This window comes from Coenobita brevimanus, chromosome 51, assembly GCF_032717465.1.
Source record: "Coenobita brevimanus isolate Jiangsu-jjx chromosome 51, ASM3271746v2, whole genome shotgun sequence".
Lineage (NCBI taxonomy): Eukaryota > Metazoa > Arthropoda > Malacostraca > Decapoda > Coenobitidae > Coenobita > Coenobita brevimanus.
This window is the reverse complement of record NC_137004.1, coordinates 37804055-37813729: the sequence shown is the minus strand read 5'-3', so window position 1 is coordinate 37813729 and position 9675 is coordinate 37804055. Positions and strand designations below refer to the sequence as shown.

At 41.3% G+C, this 9675-nt stretch overlaps 1 long non-coding RNA gene across 1 annotated transcript; it reads right to left on the bottom strand.

Annotated features, from left to right (window-relative positions):
• Nucleotides 1–745: 745 nt before the first annotated feature.
• On the bottom strand, nt 746–9368 carry LOC145400138 (uncharacterized). Its single transcript, XR_013897401.1, has 3 exons — nt 9272–9368; nt 4794–4891; nt 746–832 (listed from the first exon to the last, which is right to left on the bottom strand). It is a non-coding gene; the product is annotated as an uncharacterized LOC145400138 (long non-coding RNA).
• Nucleotides 9369–9675: the final 307 nt, after the last annotated feature.

Genomic DNA, 9675 nt, shown 5'->3' with positions numbered 1-9675 from the left:
ATCAGGCAGTCAGGAATTAGAAATGCTGGATTTTAGGTCAGAATAAAGAAATGCTGGATTACTGGGTCAGAATAAAGAAATGTTGGAGTATTAGGACAGAATAAAGAAATGCTGAATTATTGAGTCAGAATAATGAAATGCTGGATTCTTAGGTCAAAATAAAGACATGTTGGATTATTAAGTCGGAGAAAAGCCATGCCAGATTACCAGTGTCAGAAGAAAGAAATGTCACATTATCTAAACAAACAAATTCCGTAATATCAGAAAGTCGATATACTGACATCCAGGAATATCGGACACTAAAGTACTCTGTATCATAAAAATATAACAGCAGATGGTCAACAAAATGAAATTTCAAAATACTGGATAAAAACAAGACACAAATGTTCAATACTATAAGGATGTGACGTAATATCGGATGATGAACAAAATGAAACACCAGAATAGTGGAAAAAGTGACACTAAAATACAGTATTATAAAGATGGGACATAATATCAGATGGTCAACAGAATGAAATCCTAGAATATCGGAGAAAAGAGTTAGACTGAAGTACTATATACTACGTTATATGGATATGTTGTAATATCGGATGGTCAACAAAACGAAATCTCAGAATACAGGAATAAATACAAACACTAAAGTACTGGTGATAATAAGCATCTTACTCGAAGGGTCGCCTCCTAGTGACAGCTCCCACGAGACGGTGGTGACGGCGGCAGTCAGCACCAGGACCACAGTCACATCCTCCTTCTGCCTCAGCATCCGCAGTAGCCAGGAACTCGGGTCATGCCACACCTCTTGGTTCTCCTTCAGGTCGGTCAGTTGGAAAGTCTGTTGGCAGGAGGAAGTGGGAAGGTAGAGTCATTGTCGTCGTCATCTATATTAAAATTATCCAATTTCTGTATGTTTGTTGGTTTGTCCGTCTGTTATTGTAACAGCGAAAACAGTGCGTTGTAGCGTAATTGAGGCGCCCCCTGCTGAAGTGATGCAAGTGACACCTTGGTCAAGACGGCCTTGCAAGAGCCCGGGAGAGATGCCCAACCAATCAGCACTAACATCATGGTGCCCGCCAGCCAATGGAAGCGCAGCAGGGCTCTCAGTCATAGGTCCCGCCTTGTATCAACTGGTTTACCTTTTTTTTTTTTTCTTTTTTGTGTGTGGTTTTCTGACCTATACGATTCGTTGTGTTACGCTAGTGTTAAGAAAAAATGTAATATTATTATGAAAGGAAAGTCTTTACGAGTTTTACAGTACATTACCTATTTTTAATTTACAAGAAAATAATATTCACTGTATTATGAAGAGGAAATTATTAAGTATTGACATCAAGAACATATTAAGTGACGAAGTAGTACGGTAATAAGACAAAGCACAATTACATTCAATAATATAGTTATCGGGGTCATTGTCTCGCAATGGCTTGGGTAGGCCTTCAGTCATCATCAGCCACTTATTCAGACAGTTTAAAACAACAGGATTATTAATAGGTATAGGATGCCATTTTTATTATTCATGCAACTCCGACAAATCTTTATATGTTGAGTGAGATTGTATGGAGGTACCTAAAATATAAGGTACAAAAGCGCCATGTGCTTCAAGAGGTCATGTATTATCAGCAGATTAATAATAACCTGAGAAAATAGCATATGAGAGTTGGAAATGAGGTTAGCGCCACAGATTTGCTTCTTGCTTCACTTCCGCTCTAGAGGTGAAGTGAGGCAAGGGCAAGGTGGAGTGAGCCAGCCCGCCAACTTTCAAACGCTGTTTTCTCGACTTTTTGTTTGTGTCACTTGCATCACTTCAGCAGGGGGCACCTCAATTTTTGTTAGGGCAAGATACCGCTAAATGCTCTATCTTAAAGTATAAAACAGCTTCTAGTCCAATCGATGTAAGGGTTCCCGAGCTGACTCATTTCTGGCCTTTAGATGTACTGGCCAACATTATGTACTGGTGAAAAAAATAGTCACCAAAATCCACTTGCAAATAATAATGTGACCAGTACATTAAAAAAAAAAAGTTTCAGAATACATGAAATGTTTGAGGAATAATTATGAGTAATACACTCTAAAAATAATAAATGGACCTAACTTAAATGGGTGTCCACATTATGACCTGAAGAAGGGTATAAAATATACTTGGTAGCGTTGACCCTTCAGGTGTTCTGGGAAGGAGGATAGGGTGATGCAGGAGGATGACGAAACACCCTGACTGTAGAAATTGGTCCTTTATTTATATGCTGCTTCTCCATACATGCTAGATGACAAGAGGGAGATTGGTACTTGTTCCAGGCCTGGGCAATACATGGATATTGCGTAAGAAAACAGACAATGGCCATGCTGGACCCAGTGTCTGAAGTAAAATACTCTGCCAGAACATGAATAAAGTCCACTCCCAGACTTATATCCAAAACTTGCTCCAAGACTCATTCCAAAACTTGTTCCAAAACTTGTTCCCCTGAAAGTGTTAGAACTTTCAGGTAGTTTCAAGCAAAATAATATGAAAAAAGTATTATATTTTGTGAAAAAATACAACTTTTCATTGGAATATTCCAAGAAATTAGATAATGCAGCCGCCCTTTGACCATCCTAACCTCTAGGTGCTAGGATGATACTGCATAGGCTAAGGATTCGTCGCCATATTCTATCATTATAACACACATTTTAGTATCTCGGTGGCGTACGTGACTACCTAGCCTTACCCCAGGGCGTCAAAATGCTGACACAAGCTGATTTGTTTCTCCTCACCCACACAGAGAGAGCTGCTCAGGGTATTACCAACGATACCGATTTTCATTATATTACGTCCCAGAACTATTCTACCTAAGACCTACCTTTTAAGCCTACTTTGAGTTGGAGGAGCGAATTTTGTAAGGGTAGTCATGTAGTGACAGGTTAGGCTAACGCCTAGTAGCGGATGAATGTTGCGCCATATTGGCTGGTGTAGACGTGTGTACTCGGTCTAGGTTGGCTGGACTCGAGTGTACTCGGCTGGTACTTTCGTATGTATGTGAGTTTTAAAAACAGCGAATCAGGCTTTCCCGAGCAACAGGGACTTTTGAAACCAGCCAGTCACAGCAGTCTTAAGTAAAACCAGCCAATCACCTTAAAGTATTTGTGGGTGACGCAGGGACGCCCAAGTTTTGAAAGTCAGTCATAGTCATGGCCTCCGGTGGAGAAGAATGTGTTGTTGATTTCCAAGCTTGTATCGGTTGTAGCAAGGATTACTGGCAGATTATCAGGGACTACCACAGTAATAACGAAGCATCTATTGAACTACTAAGAAAAAATTGCCAAGTGAAGTACAGTGTAAAGAGTGTAATTTGCCCTGCAAAGATCGGGAAGGTGGTACTGCGGCCGGTGGAGGAAAAGTCGGAAGAGTAAGGGTATGATCCAGTGCAAATTCACCGTTTCCGTTTATAAAGGAACAATTCTACACCCTTAAAGGTAGGTCAGGTCAGGTTAGGTTAGGTTGTGTTGGGTTAGGTTAGATTAGTTTGGGTTAGGTTGGGTTGGGTTGGGTTAGGTTACTGTAGGTTAGTTAGGTTAGGTTAGGTTGGGTTATGTTAGGTTAGGTTAGTTAGGTTGGATTAGGTTTGGTTGGGTTAGGTTAGGTTAGTATAATGCAAAATAGTGTGTTTTTATTTAATCTTGATCTTGATTTGAGCGGATAAACCCACTTTCGGAATTCTTACTCAGATTTCCAAAGGAGGGATTTTCCCCCCAAAATGAAGGTCAGAATTAAGTAAAACACCCAATTTTGCATTGGAACACAAACAAATTTTCATTTAAAAAAACCGTTGGTTACTTCTAAAAAATTTACCCTGCACAGTACTCTTCTCATATCTAACAGTTTCTAGAGCAGATTTCACTTCCAAAACATCACTAGCATAGGCACAATACAATCAAAATACCTTTTAGGGGAACAGACGTCGGTGCTCTAACTCATACTAGGGGCTAGAAGAAAAGCTCCATGCAGGAGGCAGCAGTGCTGCCCCTCACAAACCAAAACCTAGAGAGAGCTGGCATCTCGTTTTCCCTTCTCCCTTAAAGGATCCTTACAATAAATGAACTTTTAAACTGCCTGTGATATTTTCTGTTAAAAGTGTGGATAAGTATCACAAAACATATAGGAACTCACTGGTAAAATATTAGCCTCAAGTGTCATCGTTCAACTGAAAAAAAAAATACTGAATCGATGTGGATAATACACATTAGTGTAAAAATGTATAAAAACATGGGATATTACAGTGCAAGGTGTAAAAATATTACTGGCATTAATTTCCAACCCGTACATAGACATCGAGCGAAGGCCACCAAAGGCGGCCTTTAGGCGGATCACTTTCTTTGTGGGTATTGAGTTTTAAGCAAGCTTTTTGAAATCGAGCGAAACGGCTGCCTTCGGCGGCCTTTAAGCGCGTAATAGTAGTAGTAGTAGTAGTAGTAATAATAATAGCTATAAAATAACAACAACAATAATACTAATAATAATAAAATGTCATCATGATAAAAGAAACCTCTAATGCCACTGGAAAAATAGGCCACCTGTACCGTTCTAGGATCGAAATAAGGAATGTCAGTTGAGAGTCCAGCAGTATTCCACTACAACACGACCGTGTAAAATCCTGAAGTTAAAATCCCTTGAAGTTACGATCATGTTTTAAGGACCCATAAATTTCTGTCTTCAACTTTGGCATCTTTCGGCTGGAGTGTTTGACTCTCGACTTTGCCTAAAATCCTTACAGTTACGATCATGTTTTTAACGCCTCGTATAATTATGGTTTCAACTTAGTCACCTTTCGGCCAGAGTGTTTGACTATCTCCTGCGCCAATTCCTGATACTCTGCATCCATCCCCTGCTCACTGCGGTCGTGGATCAGCAACACCTCACCATCTGTGGATTGGGTACGTTACTATATACTGAATACAGCAGAGTAACTGAGATGGTAGAAAATACTGAATATGGGAGGATATACTGGGCAGCTGAATGAACGATATGGTAGAATAAGCTGAGTACACTAGACTGTTTTTTAATATAAGACATGAGAAAATAAGCTACGTACATTATCTATTAGACAATTGAATACACAATATAGCAGTATACGTTGAATGCAACAGTATACTGGATAGTTGATCATATGACATGGCAGAAAATTAGAATGCTGTCCTGTATTGTACTGGAGAGTTGAATACTAGACAAGGTAGAATGAACCGAATACAGCAAAATATATTGGATAATGGAATAAACCATATGCATAATACACTGAATACAGCAGAATATACTGGACAACTGAAGTAAAATGAATGATATTTTTTACCACCAGCCAAACACAGCACAGGCAGATTAAAGCTGGTGACTGAGAGCTGGTTCTCCCGTTTCACCACTTAACAGGAGTAGCTCCTGACCACCATCTCGTACTGACTAATCTGTAGTTGAATAATACCAACAGCAGTCCAGCATGTTGTCCATTTTCATGTCAACATCTGAACTAAATACCGTACATAATACACATTTCACAATTTGTTCACGTTCAGCATCATAATACACAATTTACAGTTTGTCCAATATCAACATCATGATGTCATTAATAACACTTGCCTCAAGCTTTCAAGAGGAAGGAAACCACAAGCCTTCCCTATGATGGACCCTTTCATGTTGATGACCCTGAGGGTTGTCCTGAATCTTAATATGACACAATTTCCATTTACAGTAATAGGTTTTTCTTTAACATTCTCTGCTGAACACCAATTCTCATCACTCACCAAGACACAACTGTCAAAGCCTGCTAAGAGCAATACCCTTCTCTGTATCTTTTTATAACTATCTTTATTCCTTTTCTTCGTCAGGCCAAAGGAGGCCGTTACAACTATATACACGCACAGTAACCTTACTGATCGTCATGTTTCGGGCCTTAAATCTTCTGACTTCACATTTTAGCTCATGATAACCGGCCAGTCTCTATATATGACGAGTTAAAATCGTTATGACAAACCGGCCAAAATAATTTAAGAAAATTTCAGATTAAAGATTGCACCAACATACACCGTTGAAAAATGAGAAACTCACAAGAAAGGCTGTACTACTGCACCCTCTTAAATGTTCACCTTCCACCTTGGGGGGGGGGGACACTGACGAAGGTTCAGTATGATAACCTTTCACGTGTCCTCACATGTTCGTAGCAGGTCCAGGTTCCCCGGCAACATACTGTATATCTCAGAGCTGTAGCTACGTCATGGATGGCACGTGAAAGATAAAGGTGAATCTGGGGTTTGACTGCAGTTTTATTCTCAAAAGGGAGATATATTGACAAGAACATAACTTAGGTGAGGGTGGTTTATGCTAGCCAACGCAGTGCCCTCTACTCCTGCTTTTTCCACCGTGCCTCTTCTCTCTCTTGTCGCGTCCCAACCCCCTCTGCCCAGTCTTTCCAATTTCCCCCGTATATGACTGGTTGGATCATGTGTGCGGGCACGTGTATGAGTCTGTGGTGATTTCCATCTGATGTGTGGTGTGACTTTTCCATGACGTCATGTTGCGATGTGTGCGACATTCCCTAGTCAGAATTTCCACTGCTGTTTCCTCCAGCTCCCTCGAAAATAGGCACAACTTTCCTTAAACCTCTATATTACATATTAACAGCATATTAATGTCTCTAACTGTTATGCAGTGTGTTATGATATTTTAGTGCCCTGACATATACAGACTCTATCAGGCCATTGTAACACAACTTCCACTGCACGTCTCACTCTAAGTTACATTTAAAACGCCACACCTACTATTGTATACCCACGTGTGAAGCATTAGGTGGGACTGGTCCCTAGTGACAGAACGTGATATTTCCTAATTCTACAGATCAAATGCCTATCAGAACTTGCAAAACACTGCTTAAATGTACAAAGTTACATGCCAATAACAGGCGTTTGCTTGCCATACAGTACATTTGGGAGAGTTATGTTCGTAAACAAATTACGTCACAACTAGCGTTAGGAGGAACACACTGAGGTGGTTTGGCCATGTGGAGAGGATGGAGGGTGAGAGACTGACGAGGAGAGTGTATGTGAGTAAGGTGGAGGGGGGGAGAGGGAGGGGGAGGCCGAGGATGAGATGGAGGGATGGAGTGGCGAGGTATATGAGAGAGGGGGGTGTGAGTTGGGAGCAGGGCAGTGAAATGGCCGGGGACAGGGCGACGTGGTGGCGATTTGTTCGTGGCCACCTCGTACGGGATTGAGGCGTCTGACAATAGATAGATAGATAGATGGAACCAGCGGAGGTGTAGGCAAAACACTGCCAGCATCATACTGTCTCATGTTTCGATAACTGGTGATTCCTCGGACACTGGCTGAAATTCTCAATATGTTACGGGAACATGCTGTCCAGCTGAAGCAAAATATATAACAAACCTATGAATAAATGAATAACAATTTTTTTTTTTTCATATGTCGTCAAAGAGTGGAAATGTGGGTCAAGAGGACTGCTCAACTTTGAAGGCGATAACCCTACCTTGTGGATAACCTTGGCTTGAGGACATATGAATCTCTAGATGCACACAAGTATAAGCGACGTAAGGCAGGGTCTCCTCTGCCTGCTTGTTTGTACCTAAAACTTAACTGGATCCGGATGTAAATCGACGGTAGTGTCGTAATCTGGATGAATATTGAGGTGCTCTTCTCCTTAGCCACACTTGTAGGCCAATGTATTTGTGACTGTCCCTTACCCACATAATACTACCCGTGCATGCAAAGTCCCAACACTTTTTACTCCAACCGAAATTTGCTTTCTCATCAACTCATCCTTTCCCTGTCCCCCCTCTTTCTTTCTGTTTTGGCCACACAACATTTTGATATCTTCCTTCTCAGTTTCCGTTGAGTATGAGTGAGGCCATCTGTGGAGATGTTATATGTGATATTCAGTTGACTTAAGGTACAGCCTTATTTCCCATCCCTTTTGTGTGCCTCAACAAAACTGAAATTTGCCAGCTTTTCTGATTAGGAGGCACTAGAAAAGCATGATAGTTTGATTATTGCGGACTACAGGCTTACTTGGAACAAGTGACTCATAAACAAACATTTGTTCTATGACAGCATCACATATTATGGCGCATCATTGGATCAATTGCTTATGACATTATGGTTGTTGACAGCTATCTTGTTAGACAGAACTGTCACCAGGGCAACATTATGACTGTGAGACATGGAAGTGACATCGAGGATAATAATGCCATGATGAAAACTACAGTATAAAAATTTATCACAGGGTTTGTGTTGCAAGCACAAAGGTACACTATCGTAGAGATGGATTTCTGTTTGTTTTCAACTTCATCATAATCATTCATCATGCAACCCAGAGTACCGCATATCAACAACAGCGTAAGGGCCCGAGGCTAGCCTGTTCAGTCCTGATACTTAGGACAAGGATTATCAACCTCATTCACCCGAATGGTATTACGAGAGCAAAAAGCCCCAACCACCCCTCAAGTGAGAACCCTTACAGACTCCATCCAGCTGGAGCGTCTCAACCCAGAAGACCACCACGGCTCACTTGGCTATATGTTCACTACTTAGTGTAGCAAATCGTTTCCAGAGCTACAGGAAACCATTTGGCTTGTCACGAGAGAGAGAGAGAGAGAGAGAGAGAGAGAGAGAGAGAGAGAGAGAGAGAGAGAGAGAGAGAGAGAGCGTGTTAGTGGGGAATCCCCATCTGGCCCAGACAGGCAGGCAGGCGGGCTGTATAGCCATGGACTCAGCCTCTCCTCCAAATACAGCCATCCACGACCCCCCAAATTGCCTCCATACATCACCTACTTCCTCAGTGCCTCAACCTTGTGACCTGGGACACTCACAATGATGAGTTGAGGGACTGATGAGTATTCTGATCTTTAACTGAAAGTTCTGTGTGCTGTAGTTATGGAGCAATAACTGCTTGAAAACTGCCTACTTTTCAAAAAATAATAATAATAATAATAATAACCCTGCTCTGAGTAAGTACCAGGATTGTAATACCACCGAGCTTTGGGGGTTAACTAAGCTGCACAAGGATGGATATCAGGGCCAAGTTAAGGTAAAAGAATTATGTACATTTCATCTACAGACTGCATTAATCACACCATTATACAACCACCACTAGGCCATTGTGCTCATGCTAAAGGAAAGATCCCTAAAAATGATTTTGAAAAACTCATAATAAAATTTTAAATAATTTGAGTACAAACCAGAAGATTGGAGAACAACTGTAATGGTGACCGGGAAACTACGATAGACACGCAAAGTTACTCACCACTTCTCTTGAGCAGCTTCCACGGGGGCAGCCATGACGACCTGCGTCGAGAGTAGACGTAACCTTGGGCCGCTATTATCACAGACAGTAACAAGACACAGACTGGTATCGCACCAGCCACTGCTATTTTGCTTTGAGAAAGAGGCAGTCTGAAAGAGGGGTAAATTGATGATGATGGGAGTGGGGGGGGGGGGGCAGATCAGAGGTAATACGTGAAGGTCAACACTAGATTTAACACTCATCTTAATGACTTTGCATTCAAATTTTTTTGAAGCCTCAGTGAAACAGGAGCTCCAGCTCTCCCTATCACCAGCATTCCCATCCTCCTCAGGAGTACCATCCTGATCGGCTGGTGCTACAGCCTACTCACTATATATATATATATATATCTATATATATATATA